The 23,389-nt window shown below is 41.5% G+C and overlaps 1 protein-coding gene across 3 annotated transcripts in view; it reads right to left on the bottom strand.

Annotated features, from left to right (window-relative positions):
* The window catches only part of APC (APC regulator of WNT signaling pathway), a 90,647-nt gene extending 89,738 nt beyond the window's left edge, over positions 1 to 909 (bottom strand). For 2 of the 3 annotated variants that reach the window (XM_040540127.1, XM_040540128.1), the window contains exon 1: positions 630 to 907. The gene's annotated coding sequence lies outside the window, so the exon portion shown is untranslated. Of the gene's footprint in view, positions 1 to 629 lie in introns of all 3 variants that reach the window. The other variant, XM_040540130.1, reaches the window with a different exon arrangement.
* Positions 910 to 23,389: the final 22,480 nt, after the last annotated feature.

The raw sequence follows: 23,389 nt of genomic DNA, 5'->3' as shown, positions 1-23,389 counted from the left end.
TACTCAAATCTGAACTATTTCACTTCACATTCAATCGCTTCTGCAGCTACGAAGGGCAGTCAAGGCTGGCATGACTTCAGAAAAGTGAGGTTTAGTCAGACACACCTGTACAGACCCACCCCTTGCTGCACGAAGTCCTTAACTTCTTGTGAAGACAGGAGGCACAACCGAAGAAACAGCCCGGACAAATGGGGAGTTTCGAAGTCAAAGATCAATATAACGGGCAGAGGATGGTTTCTGCAGTCAAGGACTTGATCTTTTCAAGGAAGAGCACAGGTGAGCTCTTCCCAAGAACCACTGTGTGGGCCTTGCCAGCACTGCCTTCACACTCCAGCAGCACATTAGTTATCAAACACCTGAACGCTATGGGGCATTTTGGAAGCCCAGAACCACACACCTCAAGCCACCACGGCTAGAAAGCGACCGACGGGCTCCTGATTACCCGAGACCGGGCTCGCACCGGGTGAGCGCCAGCACCGGGGCAGGGGCAGCCCAGCCTGGCGGCAGGGGCGGGCTCCCCAGGACTCGCCCTCCCGTGCCGGGCTGATACCGGGCTCCCCCCCGTGAGGGAGCCCCGTCGGGGGCCGCCCGCCCGCATACCCCACCCCACCGCCCCGCGGCTCACCCACCTGCGCCCGCCTCGCTCTCCCCGCCCGGCTGCAGCTCCGCCGACGAATGCCCAGCCGACGACTGCCCCGCCGCTGCCGCACACAGCGCGGACCCACACAGGGTTGGAGGGCGGCACGAAGCGACGGCGGCCGCGCATACGGGGCGCGGGGCCGGGCAGCCACTGCCCTCCTCGGCGGCGGGGGCTCCCGGCCGCCCGCCTCACTCTGCTCCCCGCGCGGACCTCCCCGACACCATCTTGTCTGGGGGGAGAAGGCAGCGCGCAGCCGCCGACGAGGAGGCGGTGGCGGCCGCGCGCATGCGCTGAGGTGGTGGTGTGGGTGTCCCCGCCGTGCGGCCCGCACCTGCCGCGGGGGGCGGCTGTTAGCGGTTTCTTGATGTGGTGACGGTATGCTCTCATGGAATCATTAATGTTGGAAAAGACCTTCAAGGTCATCTGGTCCAACCATCCCCCTACCACCAATGTCACCCACTAAACCATGTCCCTAAGCACCACGTCCAGCCTGTCCTTGAACACCCCCGGGGACGGTGACTCCACCACCTCCCTGGGCAACCCGTTCCAATGCCTGACTGCTCTTTCTGAGGAGAAATGTCTCCTACTTGTTTTAATTGTTGCAGAGCAGTGCTTACACCAAGCCAAGGACTTTTCAGCTTCTTGCTCTGTCCTGCCAGTGGGCAGGCTGGGGGTGCAGCAGGAGCTGGGAGGGGACAGAAGCAGGATAGCCGACCCCAACGGGCCAAAGGGGTATTCCGTACCATACGGCATCATGCTGGACAAGTAATGTGGGGTGGCTGGCTGGGGGACGGCAGGGGTACCGGCTGCTCGGGGATAGGCTGGGCATCGGTCAGTGGGTGGTGAGCAGTCGCATTGGGCCAAGCCCCGGCACGTTGCAGTGATTTGTGTCTCTCTGGAATTGCCAGGGTGATGACACACCTTTTTCAATCATTCTGCCATTTTTCTAGGATTTTGCACCTGTTCAGGGGTGAATTTCCAAAGCACTGGAGGTGTCCACTACTCTAGATGCCTGCCGATATCCTCTGACACTGCCTGCCACTCATAACTATCCTGCCTCAGAACAGATCTCTGGATAGCATTCCTAAGTAGTTGGTACCTGAAGCGTACTCAGGAGACATAACAATAAGAACATGCTGGTCTGAACATCCCAAGGATATTCAAAGACCTGAAGAGCTATCGTAACTAGCCTGGAGGAGAAGAGGCGGGTGAAGGAGAGAGGGAGAGTGAACAAGTGGCAAAAAACATCTACCCCTGTCCCCTGCATAGATTAGTTCCCTGAAGAAAAAAGGTCCTTGAAATATCCTGTCCTGAGATAGCCTATGCCAAGGATGCACAGAGCATCTGGGCCAGTCACATTAGGGTGCTTTTGCCACTCATTCCCGGTTAGGCTCACGCTGGTATAGGCCTTGGGTAGTTCTTGGTGCCCTTATGATATCTTCCTGTTCGTCTTCCTGTTCCTCTGATGGCCCAGCCACTTTGGAGTAGCCTATCTCGTCTTCTTCTCCCTCCCCAGTCTGAGTAGGAGTTCCTCTGCTTTCTAAACGACCTGACTTTCTCATCCCTTTTTAAAAAGGGGAGTGATGTTTCCCTTTTTGCACTCACCAGGGACATCGCCTGACTGCCAGGACTATTCAACTATGATAGAGAGAGGCTTGGCCGCTACATCAGCCAGTTCCCTCAGGACCCTGGGTCATCAGATCCCATAGACCTGTCCCTGTTGTTTAGATTCATCAGGTGGTCTCGAACCTGCTCTTCACTCACAGTGGGTGGGACTTTGCTCCCCCAGCCTCCATCTATGGGTTGAGGGAAATGAAAGACTTGGGGAGCCCGTCTACCAGTGCAGACGGAGGCAAAGAAGTTGTTGAGTACCTCAGCCTTCTCCACGTCTGTTGTTCCCAATTACTCAGCTATAGACACTCACTCCTAGTATAAGAAATTAGCCACCTATCATTGCTTACACACTCCTATTTTCACCCCTCAGTCTATTTGCACAAATGTCAGAGGTGCATGGTGGCCCTCAGGGACTCCTCCTGTCACCCCAGTGCAGCAGCCCAAAGGAAGCTGGGTCCTCTCTTGTGCTCTTCCTCGAGGCTCTGTGCAGAAGGGATGCCACCTCTTGCACGAGGGCTGGCGGGTGGGAAAGAAGCACTCACACAGCCCCTGAGAATCGGCAACAGAGTTGTTTATTGCTGGGACGTCTAGCAGGCAAGCCTGCGGGATGTCCATGGTGTTTGTTGGCTCCAAGCTAATACTTGGGATGGTGCCTGCGCAATGACAAGTAGGGAGCCAGCTGGGCACTCCTGCGATGCTGTTGGTGCTCTCTGATGGCAGAGAGCAAAGACATGCTGCAGGAGTCCCAGCTCTGTTCTGGCGGAGGTGGATCCACTTCCGTCAGTTCCTCCACGTCTTCTGGTGGATCCAGCTCCATGGGCTCCATGGTGTTCGGCACAAGGCTAAGCCAGGCCTTGCCCGGGACTGCCCAAAGGGGATGCCTTCCGTCCAGCATGTTTTCAGGCCAGGGTGCCGCACCAGGGGGTCATCCTGTTGCATGCCTTGGTCCCATGCCACTGTTGGGTTGATTTTCATGCATGGGTCTGACGCTGTCATCTGGTTTACGGCCATGGCTGGGTCCTGCATCGTGTTGCGGACTATAGGCACGCCTCTGCTCCCCGCGGCTGTCTTCATGAGATTCATGCCTTTGCCTCACACTGCTGTTGCGACTACGGTAAGGCCCAGGCCCCCTGCTGCTGTGTGTTTCAGGGGCCGGCCTGTTCCCCGCATCGTTGTGGTGCCAATGGTACCGCTTATACATGTCTGGGCTTGCTCGAATGGCACGCCTCTGCTCCATGTGGCTGTCTGGACGATGCTCCTGCCTTCGCCCCGTGCCATTGTTGTGACAATTGTAAGGCCCATGCTGCGAGTCGCTGTGTGGTTTACGGGAAGGACTGCGCACAGCTTGGAGTTGCTGATGATCACACCGGTGTCTACTGGGGACTGGCCTCACAGGATGCCTTTGGTCAGGAGACTTTTCTGGCCGGGATGCCGAATGACGGGGTCGTTCCCTTCCACACCTAGGTCCCATGCCGTTGTGTTGTTGATTTCTGTTCGTGGGTCCGATGCTGCCTTGTGGTTTACGGCCATGCTTGGGTCCCACACTGTGTTGTGGGCTATGGGCATGCCTCTGCTCCATGCGGCTCTCTGGACGATGCTCCTGCCTTCGCCCCACGTGACCGTTGCGCGAACTGTAAGGCCCGTGCCGTGAGTCGCTGTCTGGTTTAGGGGAAGGACTGGGCATGGCTTGGAGTTGCCGATGATCAAGCTGGTCCCTGCTGGGGCCTGGCCGCACGGGATGTCTTTGGTCCGGAAACTTTTCCGGCTGGGGTGCTGAACCATGGGGTCATCCACTTTCACGCCTACGTCCCGTGCCACTGTGCAGTTGATTTCCATTTGTGGGTCCAACGCCACCATCTGGTTTCTGGCCATGCCTGGGCCCCACACTGTGCTGCGTGCTATGGGCACGCCTCTGCCCCATGTGGCTGTGTGGCTGATGGTCCTGCCTTTGCCTCACGCTGCCATTTCGACTAGGAGAAAGCCCAGGCCCCCTGTCACTGTGTGGTTGAGAGGCTGGCCTGTTCCCTGCATCGTTGCGGTGCCAATGGTACCACTTATACGTGTCTGTGGGCTGCGCGCCAAAGCTCCCTTGGGCACTGGTGTCTTTTTTGCCACAGGCGCTATCCCTCTGCCCATGACACGACTCCTTCTCGTTAGGTGCATTCCTGCTCGGTGCTTCTTTGGACTGCATTGCTGTCCTCTCACACCGAGGACGCCTGCCGCTCACCTTCCTGCTCCTGGACTTCTTCCCACCACACAATCTGGCTGTCAGAGTGCCTAGAAGCTCAGCGAATGATGGGCCACCTGCAGGGGTCCTGTTTTATAGGGCCCACAGCAAAGGCGGGTCAGTGGTGGCCACTGTGACCTCAGCAAGCCTCTGCGATGAATTGGCTGATGCGTGGCCAAATTTGGGCGGGTGTGTTGGGAGTGGCCTGCCTGGAAGATGCCCTCAGGTGGAAGAAGGAGGAGGGTTGGGGGGGCTGAGGGCCTCTTTTCTGAGGCTGGCTCCCCCGGGCCATTTGCCTTGCCAGAGAGAAAGGCTGCCCCTTGGCCACAGGGACTGCCCTGCACCTCCCGTCCTGTGCCCTGGGTTTATTTGTAACACTGTTTTTTAGGTAATTTCATTCTGTTCTTTACAGATAAGAACAGAAGCAAGGTGCATCTTCAGCCCTAATTCCCATGTGCACTTTGTGCTGCGAGTGAATAATTTCTTCCTTACGTCACATCTGATTTAAATCTCCCCTCCATTTGTTCAAAGCCATTATTCCTGGTTCCATGGCTACACTCCCTGATAGAGTCCCTCTCCATCTTTATTTTAGGCCATTTTTATGAGTTAGGTTAGGTGGCAAAAATGCAGGACCTAGCAGATTGCAGCCTTATCTACCTTGTTCCACATGTTCCACATGACATTTTCCAGCTCAGGCTCTAGCCTCTGATCAGTGTAACATAGAATCATAGAAACATGAAGGTTGGAAAAGACCTCCAAGATTATCTGGTCCAACCATCCCCCTACCATCAATGTCACCCACTAAACCTGCGCACCAGGTCCAACCTTTCCTTGAACACCCCCAGGGATGGTGACTCCACCACCTCCCTGGGCAACCTGTTCCAATGCCTGACTGCTCTTTCTGAGAAGAAATGTCTCCTACTTTCCAACGTGAAATGAAGCAGGTGTGGGCTTGGTGTTTCCCTACCTGGTACAGACAGCTCTTTGAGATTCTCTGTGCCAGTATTGCCATCTCTGAGCCGCCCTTTTATACTTTTGTCATTAGGCAGTCTCACCAGGTTCATTACCACTTTTGATGTGTATAATGACCTTTTTCCTGAGGTCTGAGCATCCTTTGCAAGGCACTCTTCAAATACTTTTTTATCCCTCTTCATTTCCTTTTTAGATTTGATCTGGAATGTTTTATAGCTTTCTTTTCTCATTTGGGCCTGGACAAGCTCTGCCCCTTCTTTAGGATCAGAGGAACTGTCTTGCCAAGCCCTTTCACATTCCTCTTGCACAGAGTCTGTCACAACCCAGTATCAAACTGGAAGTGTCTTTGAGCATCAACCAGATACTTAGGAAATCTAGTATGTATTGATAAATAACTGAATATTTTATGTTTTTATGTTATTTGTATTGCTTATTCTAGTAATGAAATTTTCCTGTCATTTGAATATAATTTTTAGTTTTACCCATTTCTGTCATTGCTGTGACCTGATTATCCCTGTTCTGTTTCAGGGGCCATAGAACTCTATCCTACAAACCATGATTGTGAATAGCTAAATATAAGCTGATATGACCTTGATCAATATAATGAAAATTAGATAAGTAAACTAATATTAGCAGTTCTAAATGGTATATTTTACATAATCATATGATGTATCACGCTGCTCATGGCTTTTTGAAAGACAGTAGTTCTTGGTAAATTTTTCTATAAATTCAGCCCCTTTTACTTTCCCTAACATATTGCCAAGAACCTAAAGGATGAGAATCACCATACGTTAGTATTTTAAGGAGTTCGGGATAAATCAAAGGATGTTCAGCTGTGTGGCAGTCTGAATAAAAACATTGTTAAATGTCTCTTCTTTATATATGGAGATAGACTTCTGAAATTTCTTGAATCCAGTTTATGACAGTCTGTCTTCAAATAAATTTAATTTGTGTGTTAGGTGGAGAGTTGTAACCATGAAAGCAACTAATGCTGAAATCAAATTGATCTTCCACTGCATCTCGCTCAAGAATACTGAAAACAGAAGATATGAGGTAGCAATTCTTTTTAATTTCTTATTCAGTATTTCCAAAAATGTCTCTGTTGAAGAAATTGTAAAGAAGAAAAAAATCTTAAACTAGCTAAACAAAAGCATGTTTAAGAAAATGAAGCAACAGCAGTAGTCATATACCGTTTGCAATTCCTCGGTTCCTTAAGGCCCTGCAGGTAAATATGTTGCACATATTTCATTTGTTTGTTTGACTATGAGCTAGCTGCGCTGTGTGATTATTGTGGAGAAGTGCTGCAATCAGGACTATCTCCTGATTTTCATGTTCCCCAGGAAAAAAGTAGGGAGAGTATCTGTCCTAGCAGCGTGAAATCAGCTTGGAGGTATGCTGAGGGCATTTTGAGTAGCAGCTGCAGTGCTTTTGCAGCTATAGCTCCTCCCTGGCCCCTGTGGCTGAACACCTGCTGTACTGCTTGTGAAGAAGTAAACTTTGCCTTACACACCATCTGCCTTCATGAAAGGGAGAGCAAGTCACTGTGTGAAACTGCGGAGCTAACCTGCCGCACACAGGATAAAGAAATATGAAGAGTTGGAAAAATATTAACTAGTGGTGATTCTCAAGAGATCTGTCTGTAGCTGCTCTAAATTGTGCCATAAGGAAGCATATGCTATTAGAAATCAGCAAGAATTTGCCCTAGTTATGACCTCTCCTCTCCCTCCCATTCCTCCCTGTGCTGCTACATCTACCATTTCCAGAAGCAAACACAGGATTTGCCTTTGTGCCTGCTAGGGAGTCCATTGAAAAACGGTAACTCATATACTGCAGTAACTTAAGTAATGAACTACATCATGTTTCTTAACACAGCTTTTGAAATAATCTGCTTTCTCATCTTTTCAGACTGCTGGCCAGTCACCCTTCTGAAGGCTGTTACTATTTATAGTTTTGTTTTTCAGAGCACTTTCCTGTGATGATCATTCTAGTGTTCCATTGCATTGTTTCACATGTACGCAGGTCACTTTCAGCAAACATAAGATGACATCCCAGAAAGATCTAAAAACCTAATGGGAGACAGAAAAGTACAGTGGTACTGATTAAGTAGGTTGACAAATGAACAAGATGGTCATACTGGAAGTAACATTCTGAAAAGTTACAGCCTGTTCTAAGGGAAATTTACACACCAAGAAAAGTCCTCTATCTGTTGCTCCGTATCTTCAGATGTTTATTATAAGATGGAATGTTATCAGAAGTGCTTTTCCAAGGTTGTTTCTACAGATTGCTGTGAACGGCCTTTCTACTGGCATGTCTGAAGTAAATGCATGAAAAATAAATCATTTATCATTTATGTTAACTATATTACTAAACAGAATGACATTCTCACCACTCTGAAAAGAAAATAATTTCTCACAATTGGTAGTGTGCAGCATTGTGGATTCAAACTGCATCTTGATGCAATATTTACCTTTCAGAATGAAGTCCAAACCTGAGGACCTTCAATAAGTAAAACTTTAGTGAGAACCATTTAGACAGTGGTTTTACAGATCCTTGTTTATTCAAGGATTGCCATTGCAAAGTCAAATGAACTTTAACAAGGAGAACTTCCCTTTTTTTATGTTTTGTTTGAGTAATTAATAGTCTGGTATTAAGATGTCACTCATAATGTACTTAGTCTTCTGCTATACAGCAGTAGCTAGAGGTAGCTGCAGTCAACAAAAAGAAATGTGAAAGCAAGAACCCATAGTACTATATGCCTAGCGTTCCAAAGTGTAACAAATGGGGAGAAAGGGATGATTTTCAGGAGAAATAGTACAAAACTTGGATATTCTGTAACCCCAGAATCCTAAAGGTGTGTGTAAAGCCTTTTTGTTGGTTATAATTTTTCATTTGGTTAAATATTGATCCATCAGCTAATTAGGTCAGAGAACCTGGAGCAATGAAGCACATTAAGAATTGGTGGTGGTTTGTCTGGTTCACATTAAGGTTTACACTTTTAAGGGAAACCAAAGGGAACAAAAAAAACTCTAGACACTAGTGCCAGAAATGAAATCCCATCTCAGGATTACAGGATTAAAAATAGAGACGTCCTACCACTGAACCAATAGAGACGTCCTACCTCTTAAAGCTACATAATTTTTAGTATCATAGCATTAATTTTATCCTGTCAATCTGAAGGAAAGTGATAGCTGCATGGAATATATCCAAGTTTCCTGTGCTAGAAGTGAGGTGGGAAAGAATATGAAAGATGAGGTTCTTGAATATTTATGAAAAATGGCTTTGAGTTTAGTCCAGAGAATGAGTCACTTTGAGTCATGCTCAAGTCCAGACATCAGAAGAGGTCTGGACTTGCACCCTAAAACTTCAGCTTTCTAAAAGAGGAGTTTTTTTTTTTTTTTTTTTTTTTTTTTTTTTAGTTAAAGTCAGATGTTTGCATACTTAACACTGTTATTAGCCTTGAGAGATAGAAAGGGCAGAGAGATCCTAAAGTCCAAATTCAGTTCATGTGCCTGACGCACTGAAGTTTGTAAGCCTTGAAGATTTCGAAATAGCACTTCCTTTACAGTAAGAGGAGGCAACTATAATAGGCAAGGAGACAAGAGTTAGAATGCAAGCATCAGAAACTTCCCTCTTGGGTTGCTCAAAAGACCTGAAAAGAGCAAAGAAGCTAGTATCTTAACAGGTGGGCAAAGGAAGCTTTTTAGGAGAGTTTTAGTTAAAACTAAACTAACATAGCTACCAAAAATTGGGACACAAGTAACAGAATTTTGAGGGAAATTAGAATCTTTACATCTAAAACATTGCCCATGACCAAGAGAAGAATTACACATTGTACCCCAAGGTATTATAAGCATATTAACAAAAATTGTGTTTTGAATTAAGACAGGCAGCTGTCAGTTTGCTGATATTTCAGCAGAGAACAAATAGTAGTGGTAAACTGTTTGCAAAGATACTAAAACTCAAACTCATAAAACAGAGGCATATGAATTTGCTGAAGTGTTGATTTCCAAAACTGGAAAAGATATAGTCAGCTTAAAATCTGTCACTACTGTTCTGAGTACAGGAGTAACTTATTGCCGCAAGCAGCAAAAATAGAATGGATTAAAAATGAGCCCTAAGCCCAATGGAAATAATGTTGTTAAAAAACAGATTTTTATGGATTTTTCCTAATGAGTGAAATTTATATTGTCTTCCCCAAGTTTTTCTCATGATCGGATATGACTTGAGAAAATTCTTTATCAGGAAAGCAACTTTACTCGTACTATTCTTCTCAAATGGTTGTTATCTGGAATAAATAAACAAACACTGATGATACCTGCAACATTTGCTAGGAGTAAAAATGCTGGAAATTGTAGGAATTGTAGAAGGGGAGTGGAGCTGTATATTTCAGTATTTTTCAGAATATGACATTATATATGAAAGTCTTCATATTTCATTTCAGCATGCTTGTACTCCAGTACATACGATAATAGTTAATTCCATATTAAGCTTAATTTCTGTGAAATTTGAGTAAATATAGAAGAAAAATATAATGTGCTTTTTGGATAGGACATGATTTTGGACACTGTAAGATCCATCTCAGGCATCTGAAGTTGCATTGAAGATACTGCTTGAGGCAATTCACAGAATCACACAGTCATAGAAACATCTAGGTTGGAAAAGACCATCAAGATCAAATAAAAACATCAACCTGACCTACTGAATCTCATCACTAAACCATGTCCCTTGGTGCCACATCCACATGTTTCTTGAGTACTTCCCAGGGATGGGGATGCTACCACTTCCTGAGCAGCCCCTTCCAAAGCTTGACCACGCTCTGCATGAAGAAATTCTTCCTGATGACCAATAAAAACCTTGCCTGGCACAACTGGAAGCTGTTTCCTCGTGTTCTATCACTTGTCACCTGAGAAAGGCACCCTCCTCTCTAACTCCAGCAGACTTATTTTAGATACTCAAGATAACTCACCCTTTAGAGTTAACTGTTTTTCCCCACTGAGTATAAATGGAGTCTAGAGGTACTGACTTAGACTAAATGTCTAGCTTTTACATTCTTAAATGAAAACATACAAATCTTGTCTCATATATCAGTACATAATACAATATAATACAATAAAGCAAATAATGCAAAAACAAGTTTTTGCAAAAACAAGTTTTTTTTTTTTTTGACAAACAAATTTTAGGAAGGTAGTTGATTTCATGTAAAGGATGTAAATTTTGAAATTCTGACATTTCATTGTTTCCCTGAAACAACAACAACAAACAAACAAACAAGCAAACAAACAAAAAAACAACACAAGGAAAGTCAGGCATAACTCTGTTTAAACTAGTGTGTTGGTAGCAGCAAGATGAAATAGCTACAATCGTTATCTTCTCTACTCTAAGTTTTCTTTCTTCCTAAAAGTCTGTCATCAGTTCACTGGTGGTACCGATATTTGAATGCTCAGTGCAAATTTCAAGACAACCTGGTTTTCTATCCACACAGTATTCTGGAAGAACCTTTGAAAATGGCCTAAGTTAAAACCCCATGAGTGTAGCCACATGACTGATATAAGTGGCAAATTTTGAGAAAAATACAGAAAATCGAGATGTTTCTGGAAAGCCTGGTTCTGTGTAGCAACAAAACTTCCTTCATTTATATGATTCATTTACTTAGTATAATAATCAGTAAATTATAGTGAACATTTATCATGGAGGAGTGTATTAGGAATCAGTCTGTTTTATCTTTGATTTGATCACAGCATTTTTTGAAACTCAGAAAGAAAAACATCAACCTAGAGCATTTCACACAGACTTTGCAACACCTGGTGCAGACAGGGTGCTGTGAGGGTGGGCTGCAATGTGGGGGCCAATGGAGACCCTGGGGCCAGCTGGGGGCTGTCCCAGGCAGGGAGCAGGGGGGCCGGGGGGTGGCCAGGGGCAGCCCCCGGTCTGGGGCATCAAGCGCCAGTGTGGGGACTGGGGTGGGAGAAGGCCAGGCTGGGATGTTAGCCTACAGATACCCACTCGCCTGCAGGTGTGGTGGATCCTAGCACTGGGTCGGGATCAGGCCTGGTGAGGGGAACCAGTGTTGGACACAGCCCCAGGACCACTGGGCAGGTTCACCGTGACAAGGCAGTGCCAGGGTTAGTCCCAGCATCACCCCGTGGGCCAGGGCCCTGCCGCAGATAATGGGGCGTGTGGCCGGGCGCAGGCAGGGCTGTGAGGGGTTTGAGCAGTCAGGCCTCACTGCAAGAGGCTCCCATGGATGGGGTTCAGCCCTGGCTGAGGCCTCCCCACAGCCCTGCCCGTGTCAGGCATGGTGCTGAGCCCCGGCCAGGAGAGGGCTGCTGTCAGGGCCCTTACAGATATGTTAAAAATAGAGAAATTGTAGGAATTTAGGAAAAGTTAGGGAAAAAAAAAAAAAAAAACAGTTTTACATTAGGGCATGCTCAAATAATCATGCCAGCACCTATGGGATGAACCACACGTTAATCATGATTCTTGTGCAATAGAAGCCAGCTGAGTTAGCAGTTTCCTAAGGAAAAATAAGAGATGTGTTTTGCTAGAGATAGACGGTAGATATCCCTATTACTGAATTCATCATTATAGGAAAGTCCTCACAACAGGCAACAAGAAGCACCCACGATAACTTTCCAAATTCCAAGTATGTTACTAGGACTATACATCCTGACCCTATTTTAAGAGTAAAATATTAGATGTTTTTATACTCTGAAGACAGAATATTTCAGCTCCGCTAAAAAAGAAAGAATGTATATTTTTAATGTCCCACTTTCATGTGTTTTATGGAAGATAAACTTGAAGAGTTTTAGTCATCATTCTATAAATACATAATTCTAAGCAGCTACAGTACTATTTCTTATTAATCAGCAGGTTACTTGACAAACAAAGCTGTTCAGACATGCTGGTTAAGTAGATCATAAAATTATCTTCATAGTATTTCCACACTCACAGGTGCTAATACAATGTAGATGTTCTGAAGCAGTGCCGGCTGCCATGTACTGCTGGATCAACTCAAATTCCAGCAGCAGTTCAGCTGACAGAAGCTATCATGCATAATGAAAGTCACAAATGGATCAGTTCTGAGGATGACAAAAACTGTGGTTGGACGCTGCAGGAGTGCTGGACAGAGATGTATGTTTCTTATGCACCACAGTGCTGCCCTTTGCCATCATTTCTGGGTCAATGTGTACCACCTCACAGAGTGGCAGAGCTATTAGGCGTATGGTAGAGACTACCTTAAAAAGATTATTTGCAAAGTTAAGCACTTAAATCTTAAGAAATCTGAAGGTTTCCAGTGCAATCTTCATTAATTCCCTTTGCGCACACATACTGTGAAGCAATGTTTGCTCAATGCAATCATGATATTTTTTTCAGAGGAATCTAGAATCAGTCAGTGACCCACGCTTGCTAAAAATTTAAGAATGCGGTGTGGCTTAGTTACACACCATGTGATGAATACATTGTTTTGTTTGTTCTGAATGGTAGTTTTATACTGCTACTACCAATAATACTGCTGGTTTTATAAGTGCCTCTGTTCACATGTTCAGAGAGATAGTAAGGAACTCTTCTGCGTTAACCCTCTCTTCTATGAAATGTGCTGTCAGTCATATTTTTTTCCAGGATGAACTGTCGTAATTGAGCTAGCAGTGCTAATATGGAAGATGTGCCAAAACTCTGATACCTATCTGCGTACCTCTTTTTGCTCTATACATTTTGAGACATAGGCACTACAACCGTAGGGGAAGTGTGGGTGATACATAGTGACATAGTGTGGAAGTCAAGACAGACTGAATCAGCAGGACCTTTCTGATGAACAATTGCTAATTCCTTCAAAGAATGCCAATGGATTCATGTGTAAAGAGAGGTCATCCAATAACCACACTGATTTTTCCCCAGTCTAAATAATTTATCCATTCTCCCATCAGTTTTACTTATTGTGACGGCTTCCAGCAACTCCCTCAAAGCAAAAGTCAGGCTTACTGTTATGTAGTTTCTTTTCTGCATATCCTTTGTGAGGTTTTTAAAAAGTCAGTGTCATAATGACCATTTTGCAGTTCTCTGATACTTGGGCCCATTGAAAAAAGGTTTTGCGATTAGTCACAAAGCAATATCCTTCAGTTTCTTTAGAGCCCTTGGGTGAATGCCATTCTGTCCTGGTGATCTGATACCATTCCTTTTGTCTTTCTCCTTTACGTGTTGTACTAGCATTTGTATTTAAGGCACATTCTTGGACACATTAACGGTGAGGAAGGGTTTACTTTTCTCTCCCTTTTGTCCTTTTTTGTGTTTTGATAAACTTGACTCTCAGACAAGTTCAAGGTAACTTGGGTACAAATGAATCATATAACATATTGAGGAATATCCTTGTAGTGAAGCACAGACATGCTTGTGCTGATGAAAACACTGATAATTAGAAAAAAAAAAGATTGGCTACCTCTTTGAAAGTATTCATTGCTTTTCATATATTGACTAATTATTTTGAAAATAATTATCATTGTGGGGGATCTTCCATCTGTAAATATGAAAATACAAACAAACAAACAAACAAACAAACAAAAAACTTCTTTCCAAGATCATTGCCATCAGAGAGAAGAGAAAAAATGCTGAATGTTTGTAATATCTAAGGAAGCTATGGAACCAAATTCTGCAGCACTCAATAGACCAAGTATAATTGCACGTTAGTAAGTCTCTGCAAAGAAATATTGTAGAAGTTACTCTTCTATGTACTTATTTAATAGAGCACAGTTAACAAAGATAAACTTCAAGTCCATTTAAAAACTTGAATGCGCTTGTGTAAAACTGCTGAATTTAAATATTTAGTAACTTTCAAACTGTTGAAACAACTTCGCTCAAACATAGTTTAATATTGACATCACAGACAAGTTTTCCAAAGAATACTAATCTGAGATTTCTATTTGTGGTCAATTTTAGTGATTTAGGCACAAAATCTGAATAATCACATTCTGAATATTTTTCATGTCCTGTCTAGTATGAAGTATATGTATTTTCAGACCCAGAAAACGTAAAAATTTTTAAGCAGGTGAAAAAAAAAAATGACCTGGATCCTAACTATAATATTAGGATTGCTATTTACAGGTGATGCACAAGGAGTATTCTGTGTGAAACTGTTTTGGGAAAAACAGGTTTTATAGCTCTCTGTGATTATATCTTAAAGTCCTATGAAAAGTAACTCTGAAATATCGACTGATATACCTCTACCTGTGTGTACTCACATTGTTTGCACACTAAAAACTATAGGGCAAGCACAGCCTCCCCTATCTTAAATGAAGATTTTGAATATGTCAGACAAAAGGAAACCAAGGGGCTGCTAACCCAGAGAGGTAACATGAGCAGGAGAAGTGGCTTTTCTGCCTTCCCTAGCAGCTGGCAGTTGACATCCTTGGCATCATCTAGTTCATAACACCATTACAAAACCAGTACAGAAGCTGAAGCCCACATTTTCTGAAGCTTAACTGTATATGGAAACCTTTGCAGAAGCAAAACACAGGTTGCTTGACTGAATCTTTGTTACTGCTATGAGTATGTAATAGGAAGATTCCAGTCTAAGTAGCAATTATTAGGATTAATTTGCATAATTACCAGCTTGAAGGAAAATCAAGTATGGGATGCATCACCATGCACTTTTTTATTTTTAGATCCTTAGTTTAATTAAGTCTGGCACTGTCACAGCTGCTACATGATTCTTAAATACTTTCACTGCAGAGTTTGCATCTTAATAGAGATGTTTCCTCCTGTACACATTCTCTCCTGGATGCAATTTCATCAAATAATCTAACTGGCTGAACTATAAATACTCTATAAAAAAGATCTGTGGTTTACTTCTCTTGCAGTTTATTAGCCAGAGAAAATAAGGAAGGACAGAACAGTACAGAAGGACAATCTTACCAGTCTCCTTGCCTGTATCTGTGTAACTGCTATAGGACACTTAAACAAATAATCAGAATATGTAGATTATATATGACCAGTGTGAAGAGTGGGCAAATAACTATGCCCTCAACTTTGATATATGCAAAACCTACCCTGAAAAATTCACTTAACAGCTTTAAAATGATCTGTGTATAGCGATTTGGTAACTATATCTAACATTTTATATGTTCAGAATTCTCAAAATGTATATAATTTCTGGAAATACTATTCAATCAGTCTTACTACGGTTGTATGGAATTCTGCCAGTTCCTGAAATGAATTCATTATCATATATTATTCAAAATGTCTCGTCATGTACCACTTGGTTGAAAAACAGCCTGAATTTCTGTGAGTTCTCAAGACAGAACACTGAATTAAAGCAAAGAACAAAGAGTTAGTAACACTGACAAATAATGATAAATAATTAGAAGTAGGCCCAAGTGGAGACTTTATTTTGAGACCTTGAAAATATTTGTCTCTGAGTTTACTTTTTGCAAATCAGGTTGACTGTTGATCCAAAAATAACAGTGTTCGATATCCACATCTTCATATTTTCATCATATTAAAGAAGGAATATTTACACCAATTTCTTATACTTTGACTAACAAAAGGATGGACTTAAGGAAGTTCCTGCATGTAAATATGTTTATATTACTGTGTCTCCACCATCTCTTTCTCTCTTCTCAGATATTCCATTATATCTTTCTAATTTTCTCTGATTACTTGCCATATTTACAGAAATCTGCTCTGCTCAGCTGATATTATGTATAAGGAAACAAAGACACAAGCCAGGGAAGTCAGCAGATTTGCCTTAATTTGACCGTCAAATATGTGGTATTGCGAGAAATTCAGGCCTCAATCATTGAAACATTTGAGCATTTACATAATGTCATTTCATTAAAAAAATATTTCCAAAATCTATGTAAGCATTTGTATGATTACAGCCTATGGATTATTAATTATAAACTTGCATGAAAGTACCAATAATTTTCATTTATTCTGAGATCTGAACTTGAAGCTATTCTAGTCTGATCTACTACAGATGGCAAGTAAGTACAATTTTTCTGATTCAGGTAGGATTTGGAAAGAATCAAACACAGAGAAAAAGCTGCACAAGGCATTCCTGTCTCCTCATGCCAGGTACCTGCCTGTTCTGTACCGGGGTGGAGATAGGGCGCACTTTCTCTGTCTCAGCAAGTAGGGCCCAACAGCAAATGGCTTAATAAGATAGCTGCTTTAATAAGCCAGAATTAGAAAAAGAGTATAGATAGTGAGTAAATCTTAATGTCCCTTCAGGTATTGGGCACCCTGCATTTAAGCAGCATTGTTTGCAGCCCGGATGGATTTTCCTGCAGGACATCATGCAGAGCAGATCCTGTCTGCTTTGGGAGAGAAATTCTCCCTTTTGGTCATTCAAGCTATTTTATAATTTCCTCACAAGGAAACAACTCTATTCCTAAGGGATGCTGTCATGAGAAATTCTTGCTGCTTTTTTAGATGAAAGCAAGGCCATGCAGGTGGCGTAATCAGGCCCTGCAGGCACCTCTGTTGCAGCATGCTGGCTGAGGTTATCCTGTGGCTGAGGTGTTAGTGCAGCACAGCACATGCCTGAAGACCTTGCTGCATGGGCAGCACAGCACTGTCCTGTGCCTACTCAGGTGAACTGTTCTGTGAATCACTAACTGCTAAATCTCTCTTGGTCAGGATTAATAGGCTGCCTGTGAAGGGCACCGTATTTTCTTTCAGAGTTCAGTGTGAGCAAATGCCTGTTCATGCCAAGCAGTTCACTCACTTTTACTTTGAGAGGTAAACTTACCTTTTAAAGGCTGTAAAAGTACACCTGCTTCTAGTGAGAGGCTGTTGTACCACATAGTATTTATTGTGTAAGGAAAAGAAGACGGAACGGATAGGTGGGATAAAATAAATACTTGCTTTCAAATGAAATCGTATCATCTAACACCTTATAAAGTCATCTTTGATCAAAAAATGAACTATCTAACAAGCAAAAAAAATCATTTTCAAAGCATATGGTGCATATGCTCATGCATATATATTCTAACAAAGATGTTTTCTGTCTTAGAAATGAAATGTTTGGAAGAAAGTAATTCTTCTCCTGCCTGCAAAGAGGTACAATACACACACCCTTCATTAATGCCTAATCATTTGAATAATGCAGTGTATTTCACTGCATTTGATCCCAAGAACTTGTGTGTTATACTATTAGAGTTTAGTATTGTATTTTCTTGGAGATTAAATTAAAGAGGCCAAGCAGACCTAATCTTCATGTGCCCATCATGTGAAAATGAATGGTACATAGCAATAAGACGTTTCTTCTCTTGACTGTCTTAGATATGCGTGGAGATTTCTGACTCCAAGCACATATGATTGTATTTATTTTTCATTTGCTTCTTGCTAACTTTTCCATTCAAGATTTTTTTTTCCTCTCTCCATGTGATATCAGCTTGCTCCACTTTTTACAGGTTAGCAGCATACTTCTGTATCCTGATGCTATGTTTCTCTCAGACTAGGATAACAGGCAGACTTATGTCTCAGGAACAGTCTCTCAATCATGTCAGCATGACTTCCAGTGGATCTGATCATTAAAGACTGCAGTACAATAGGTGTCTATGTTTCTAAACATAAAATCCTACACCTTAGAAAGTCATTCCATCAGTTGCCCCTCTTAACTGATTGCACGCTGTCATTGTACCTTAATTTCTGGAGCTTATATTTTAGTTTTTTGTTTTTTTTTTTTGTTTTTAGCAGTAAAAAATATATATATATATTTGCATTCTTTTCAATATAAAACCCGAATTCTGAAAATGTTTCCTTACATAAAGGAATGGTGATGTTAATTAAGCTAACAAAAAAGTTTGATGTTACATATAAAAACATAGGGCTGCTTTCCACATTTGAGTAGTTTCAATTCTGACTGGTCAGGAGTCTATGAATTTATTTAAAATTAATTGTTTTGTTGTTATCTCAAAATAATTGATAAAATGTACAGGGTAAATAGTATATTTTTCCCTCTTTCCTGTGTTTGTGTGTGTGCGCTAAGCAGAGAGACTAACAACTCTGTTTCTATGTATTCTCTAATTCTCTTCTAAAAATAGACAACCCCAGGTGTTTCTGTGCAGTAACCAATGCTGCTAAAGAATTTGAAGCAGAATGAAAATGGTAGTTGTTACCTTTTCACTGATCTCTTTTGAAATCTTTAAGACTGCAATTAGATGTCTGTTGGGGTATTCACAAGCCATTTTGTATGTAGTGAATTTAGCAGATCAGGATGAGTGCTAATTTCGGAGAGTTCAAGACGGAGATCAAAAGAAAAGGTGTGTTTTATGCACAGCTGGGGGTGCTGACAGTGCTGAGATAAACCACGAAGACCATGGAGGCTGCACAATGAAGAAAACTGTGTTTCTGCCATTCTCCAGTCATGGTAACCATTCCTGGGTACCAGTGGGGAAGAGACAACACGATGTGTGTAAAATGTAGGGAGGCTTGGGCATATGATATTTCCTTTAAAAAGCAGGTTACTTTTTTCAAACAAAGGGAATTCTGGTGTTTTAATTTTCCACGACCATCATGTAGGTTGCATCAATGTTATTTTCCAGTACATTGCATTGCCTAAGGGGATTCAGTTGTTTTTGAGAAAATCACTGCAAGCGTAGCTGTACTTTCTGGGTTGTGGCTGGTTGCTGTGCCAATACAGCATGGACACATGCATATTGCCTGACATCTTTTCCTCAAGTACACACCTCCTGCTCAGTGCATGTTGCCATTCAGTTCTTTTGTAATGGCTTGCCATCTGCATGTATTTTACAAAGAAAATATGCCCTTAAGCATTGCCCCTTACATTCTCCAGTTTCTGTACACCTCCTTATGTGCTGAATGACTCTAATAAGCATAAATACATAACTGAGAATCTTCTTCAAATGTTACCATTCAGAGAAAGCATGCAAACTAGTAACATTATACAACTGCAGTGAGGGTGATTGCAAAGCAATGTTTGCTGGTCACAGTATGCATAGTAAGCAGAGGGCTGAATTACCTGCCATAAAAATCTTTACCTTGGATACATCCAAATGCAAACTGTAAATAACAATTTGCAGTGCTACTGAAGTCTAAGAATTTATCTAGCCCTCTGTGGTGTCAAGTGAATACCATATAGCAACCATTGCTTACAAAGGAGAAAATGAAGAGATGTGAAAGCAAACCAAAGCCTTCTGGTTTAGTCAGTTCAGTTTGGTTTGGCTTTGTCTACAGCCTTACTCTTCCAAAGAAGGAACACTGGAGAAGCATTGTAAGCGATGAATTCAGAACCACTTGTTTCACATGCCTACCATGCTTGAGTCTCTCCTTGACTTTGACTAAAGGAATCTGGAGATAGGAGCAGCCAAGATAGGTGGCATCAGTGTAAAAGCCTGGGTGCTTCCTTCACTTCTTGCCCAAAGATCTTTCAGTCTGCTTCTGCCTCTGCAGCCAGCCTCATCTGTGGGCTGGGGTGGAAGACTGTTGAAGGAAAAAGACCACAACTCCGCCAAGTGAATGCTTCCACCTGCGTCTACATGCCTGCAAGTAAAGCGGCAGGATGGGGACTGAACCACTCTCAGAGCCACATTTGTGATACAAGCAGCCTGAATACACTCAGTGGGAGGAAGAGGCACTTTTTCCCACTCCTCACTAATGTAGCGTATTAGTGAAAATCCATCCCTTGTGGTTAGTCATCTCCCAAAGGAAGTGTGGGGTTTTTATTTGGTATATCCTCTTACTGGAGTTGATGAGGAAAAACAAACATTTGAATGTTACGTTCAACAGGAAAAACAATTAGAGGGAGGCTAGGTAAATGAAAAGGAGGAAGGATGGACTAAGGAATAGGAAAACACAGGAAAAAGGAGAAAGAAATAAAAGTAGTAACACCTGTATCTGGGAAAAAAAAGAAAAAGAAAAAGAAAAAGAAAAAGAAAAAGAAAAAGAGAAAAAGAAAATGAAAAAGAGAAAAAGAAAAAGAAAAAGAAAAAGAAAAAGAAAGAAAAAGAAAAAGAAAATGAAAAAGAGAAAAAAGAAAAAGAAAAAGAAAAAGAAAAAGAAAAAGAGAAAAAGAAAAAGAAAAAGAAAAAGAAAGAAAGGCACAAAAGGAGCATTTCATTATGTGTCATTTTTCTATCAGTCCCTATATATTGGCACAGTCACTGTTTTTCCCTTCTGTGCCATTAATTCTACAGCTTCCAAAAATATAAAAGTGAACTTAGCAATTTTACATGAGAAAGGGAAAGTAAAATAGGAGATAAACAGAGCTGCATTATGGGGGAAATTATTTCATTCAGTAAGTGAATGAAGGGAAAGAATGACAAGAGCTTCATCACTTTAATTTAAGCCTTTTGAGCTATACCCATCTGGGATTTTTGTCTTCAACAGAGGCAGCTTCTAGGTGGTCAAAAGGAGAATGCTAATGTCCTACATAGCCTAGAAATCATAGATCTATTTCTTTTGATGTGGTGCTGTGATCCATTTTCAGAAATCACGGTAGAAATATTATCTTTTATGTATATTTCAGAATTACAAAAGTTGAATTTTGTATAGAGACTGTTATAATTGTTGCTGTTTGCTTCTTTAAAACAACCTCAGGTATCTCTGTAATTTCAAATCAAGCTGGGTAGTTAAGGAAAACTTAAGAAAAACCCATTTGGGTTTTGTTTACTTTTTGAGTCATTGGAGTTAAAGAAGACTTCCTTCAAGCCTGAAAAAATGAATGCATTGCTTCCCTACAGCAATATTATACCCACAATTGTTAGCTGGGTTGATCTATCAGAGTGGTTACTGTCAAATGTAAGAATGATAAGGTCAAGAATGAGGCAGGTTTATTTGTAGCGTAACACATTTGAAATGTTTTTGATCAAAAGAAAAAGGTTTAAAAAATATTAATAACCAAAAGGATTATGGCTAATACCTACTCATATTTCATACATATCTGAAGTGTAAATATCACACACACAGCAAATGACAATCCTACACTGAAAATCCCCAAGGTAACAACCATTTTTTTTTTTTTTTCCATTTGCAGTTTTGGCAGAGCACTGGTCAGAGATTCAGTTCTTCGCGTGAACATCCCCATTAGAAAAATGTTCAGTGTTTGTCTCTAGATTCCTAAGCTAATAGCCTGAGTGGCCAGAAGGAATGAACCTCTTGTGGGATTATTTCTGTTTTAAGTTGAATGAGTGATCATCCTAAAATGTGTAAACAGTCTTGGGAGAATAAGGTAAGAGTGCTAGCCACAGTGCTATGGAGAATACATTGGCATGATATTTAGCACAAACAGAAGGTCTGTCTGCCTGTTTGGCCAAGAAGTCACATAGCTGTGATTAGTGCAGTTCTGAGGTTAAGGTAGGAAGGGTAATGCTAGAGAACACAGAAGTCTATCTAGATGACTGAAGCGGGTTGACTGGAAATAATGTGATGAATGGAGAATTTAACAATACCACAGCTCCCTTGAGGGAATTGAGGGTTCCAGAGAGCATCCTGACACTGCGTGCTGAGTGCTGCAAAGTTTCATTCTTTTCACTGATACATAGGTGTGATTAACTTAAATAAGTAAATAAATAAACAAACAAACAAACCCCCCACAACTGTTCTTTTAAAATGAATATTTTAAATGTTATATGCTTTTGTTTTTGTTTTGTTTATTTAATTTATAAAGTATTAAGGGCTTTTTTTTTTTTTTAAATAAAGTATTATGGGCTGTCTATTAATCACTCATTCTACCCATGTTGCTTTTTTTTTTTTTTAAATGAAAATATTTTTCCCCACAGACTAGGATTGATTGACAGCTCTCTAATCTTTAAAATGTTTCAAGTCCTATAGCCATGTTCACTTTGTACAGCCACATGCTGTGCTATAAATGTCATATACATAGTATTAATATAAATAGCTTCTTTACCAGATAATTCTTTGTTCTACCTAAGTGACTTGAGCAAAAATAATATTAATTGAGCAAATCTATATTATTTTTTTTCAGTATTTTGGAGTTTATTACATCTGTAAAGATGTCTTAAAAAAAAAGAAAAAAAGAATTCTACCTCTGTATTAAAACACTCAGAGTTTGAAGACTCAAAAGGCATGAATTATGTATAATATCTGGCTGCTGCTTGCCTGTGTCAGATTAGAAAATAATGTTTTTCATTTTATTTGACTGCTTATGCCTGGAGTATTAAATGAATGCAAAATTTGATAGTTTATTATATTTCAAAAAATATACCCACTAATTTCTAAGACTGAATTAAATATATAGGGATATTTTTCCTGGGGTACTGTTCCAAAATTCTGCAGTTGTGACCTACAGGGTCTCTTGAACCTAGTAACTATGTCAGACTTTTCCTTCCATGAATTTGTCTGATTGATTTTTATGCATTTGTTTTTGATGTCTATGACATTCTGTATTAAACAAATCCTGCAGTTTAACACTTGTAGTTTGAAAAACTGCTTGCTACCATTTTCCTTAAATGCTTTGAGTGGTAATACAGCTTGATATGCTCTCAAATTACAGTATTAAAATAAGATTTTGTAGGAAAAAAAATTGCAAAAATGTTAAAGGACAAATAATGTGGCATATATTTTACTTAGCTATTATTGGGGGGAAACTGTAAAGGATTGCCTTTGTCAAAGCACTGCTCAAACTTAATATCTCGGGCTGCTTGGATAATAGATTTGATACTGCTTTGAGCATATTAAAATAAGGATATTTCCTGTGTATATTACATTTTTCATGCTCATTCCTTAATCTTCACTTTTCCTCCTCTTGAGAAAATTGATTGGAAATCTTCTTAAATGACTTACCTTTGTTTCAAGAAAGAAAACGTGGTCAGATGTGGGAGCTGAAAAATTACCAGAAAGCTTTTGCTTTATGATGATCTTCACCAAGTCCTGTTGATATCAATTATTTGCACTTTAAAAATATTTTAAAATTCACATCTCAATATACTTCAGCCTATTCCTCTTCTTTTCTGAAAAAT

The sequence above is a fragment of the Cygnus olor genome, chromosome Z (genome assembly GCF_009769625.2).
Source record: "Cygnus olor isolate bCygOlo1 chromosome Z, bCygOlo1.pri.v2, whole genome shotgun sequence".
NCBI classification, from domain to species: domain Eukaryota; kingdom Metazoa; phylum Chordata; class Aves; order Anseriformes; family Anatidae; genus Cygnus; species Cygnus olor.
This window is presented reverse-complemented; position numbering and strand designations above follow the sequence as displayed.